The following is a 2,809-nucleotide window of genomic DNA, read 5'->3' as shown; positions in this document are numbered from 1 at the left end:
TTATTTCAATCAATTCGATTCCTGAAATACTGTGTATTATCTACTCTATTGCAAACATAATAAAAGTAAAACACTGAAGTATGTACATATTCGCTTTTCTCTGACTATATTTCCTTGGCTCCTGTACTAATTTTGAAAGATGTGTTTTGAGGACGTGGTTCCATAGTGTAGAGGTTAACACATCTGCTTTACACACAGAAGGTCCTGGGTTTGTGCCCCAGTGGAGCCACAACCCATGGTCTATGGCCATGCCACCCTGAATAAGCCCGATGTCTCATGTCAGAAGCTAAGCAGGGTTGGGGCTGGTTAGTACTTAGATGGGAGACCACCCAGGAAGACCAGGTGCTGTAGGCATAAATAATAATAATAAATTTAAAAATAATAATTAAAAAAAGGATGTGTTTTGAATATGACATCTAAATGTCAGATCCTGGCTACCAATATCATTACCATGTACATTTCTAAAGTCGATAAGTGTTCTCTTTTGGAAATGCAGTAGCATGTATGAAATCAAGAGGACAGTAAGAAAAGAACCGTGAGTATTTTAAAGCAGGAATATGGGGAGGCCTCCAGATTTTGACTAAATCTTTGATGAAATACTGTGTATTACCTACTCTATTGCAAACATAATAAAAGACAGTATCTCTCATCTATCTATTTATAAAACGGAGGCCTCATGTAAATAAAACATGAGCAGACTTGGCTTGAAAGAATTACTCCATCCTCCAAGTTCTTAGTTTCTCCTTTCGGAATTAGGTTATAAGTCTATTCTCAGGCTATGCCCCTATAATTTGCATGAGTTGTTCCATATTTTTCTTTTAGTTTTATTAACTTTATTCTTATTATAAGAAGCAGAGTTGCTCTCAATAGTCAGCTTTCTGTGGACCTTCTCTTGGTCAAATCTGCTGGACCTTTAGAGTAATAAAGAGTTCCAGGCCCAAGAGATAAAGGCAAAAGCAGGAACTACATGAATAGTGAATCAGTCAAAAATCAGAGAAGGCAATATCTCTTATGAAAATTAATAAAATTCAAGAAATATCAAGGATCCATTCAGCAGAACAGATACCAAGAAAAAAATTATCAGTGCAATGAGAAGGATATCTAAAACTTTCCCATTGACTATACTTCTGTTTTTAAGAAGAGTAGTTCATTAGGATCTAGCAAAGCCTGGATGTTATTATGTCTCATTATTATCCTATTTCTTCTCTCTATACTTCCATCCTCATCAGCAAGACGGTTTCTAGGTATACCAGGAAGACGGTTTATCAGCAAGACGGTTTCTAGGTATACCTTAGAGAGAAGATTCTGTGGTGAGTACCTTGGAGAGAACACTCTGTGGCTCAAGTCACTAGAAATGTCTACACCCCTACATAAATTAACAAAATTTTCATCTGCTTCACAAACCAGACTCCTATTAATTTTATTTTATGGTTTGCTGGAACCTGACTGCTTCCTAGAGCAGGAGGAAATAAAGTGGCACGTTATTGTTTCTTTTCTCTCTCATTTTATATTCAAAAGGATAATCAATATGTTAATGTTAAAAGCATTTAAAAACTTAAAAAATCTTGATAAATATGGATTGAGAAATCTGAAATAGCAAAAAAGTCTAAATTGTAAGACACCGCTAATGCAACAAATTTTTGTTTGATACATATATACAATGCTCTAACCTGCTAACAGACTTTTATAAATATGGGATGTGTTGAACTTACTTCGTTTAATAAATGATTCATGTCTAATTAGCAAAAACCATTTGATCATGAGCAATTACACCAATACAGAGTTCTTAACCCCTGGTGAATCTCCTGATAATTGAAGAGGCAGTTTTACATGTATCTGTGTGTTGTAGGTAATACTCTCTGCTGCAGGTGAAAAATACTCAAACTAAATTTGTTCAAGCAGAAAGGGGAAGTTAGGATAAAGGTGTCTTACAGACCCAAAGTCAGAAATGTGATTGGCTGAGCCTTAGAAACCACTAGAATAAAATACACACTTGGTGAATTCTATCATACTTCTCTCTGGTCATTGGCTTTATCCTTCTCCCTTGCTGCAAACTAACTTTCTCTATGTGATGGAAAACATGGCGAACAATGACTTCAGAACCCTACATCTTACTTTTTCAAGTATCTGAACACAGACTGGTCCTCTTTCTCCTTTTGTGTTCTAAAAATTCAGGCTTAGACTCTGATTAGTTTGACTTGGGTCAGATGATCATTTACTGACCAATCAGATGCAGCCAGGGGTGAGTTCATGTTGTACCAGTATTGGGGCTCCTGTGATAAACAAGTAGATAGAAAGGCAGTTTCCAGAAAAAAGGTACCAAGGAAAGAATCCCAATATATGTATGCTACCTTGAGCATAGGTATTTTCTCAGGATAGATCTCAAAATTTCTTCAAATACTCAAGGGATCTTTACTTCAGAATGTTTATGAACTACTTCCTTAGTACAGCATATATCCTTCAACATCCTCCCACACCAGGGCAGATAAAAAATATACTCTCCCAATATTTCTATACTATATTATTACTTAAACTTTCTTAAGGCTTGTACAATATAAATACAATAAAATTACCACAAATTCTAAATTATTATAATTAAACTAACAACTTTATCATATCAGACAGACAGATTCCATAGTCAATCTCTTAATAATGTTTGATTATTTTTCTAGTTATATGTTAGTATTCAGTTTACTGTAATTGAAGGTACCAATCATGTCTTTGGTTAGAAGAAAATTATTATTGCATATATGATCTCTGAATAATGTCTGGCAATGATAGTTCCAAGAATTATACTAGTAAGAAATGG

The 2,809-nt window shown here is 34.8% G+C and overlaps 1 pseudogene; it reads left to right on the top strand.

Annotated features, from left to right (window-relative positions):
- The first annotated feature begins 238 nt into the window (after positions 1 to 238).
- On the top strand, positions 239 to 354 carry LOC111741757 (annotated as a pseudogene).
- The last annotated feature ends 2,455 nt before the right edge of the window (positions 355 to 2,809 follow it).

This window comes from Pteropus vampyrus, unplaced genomic scaffold (genome assembly GCF_000151845.1).
Source record: "Pteropus vampyrus isolate Shadow unplaced genomic scaffold, Pvam_2.0 Scaffold81, whole genome shotgun sequence".
Classification (NCBI taxonomy): domain Eukaryota; kingdom Metazoa; phylum Chordata; class Mammalia; order Chiroptera; family Pteropodidae; genus Pteropus; species Pteropus vampyrus.
The sequence above is the reverse complement of the archived record's forward strand: the minus strand, read 5'-3'. Positions and strand labels throughout refer to the sequence as shown.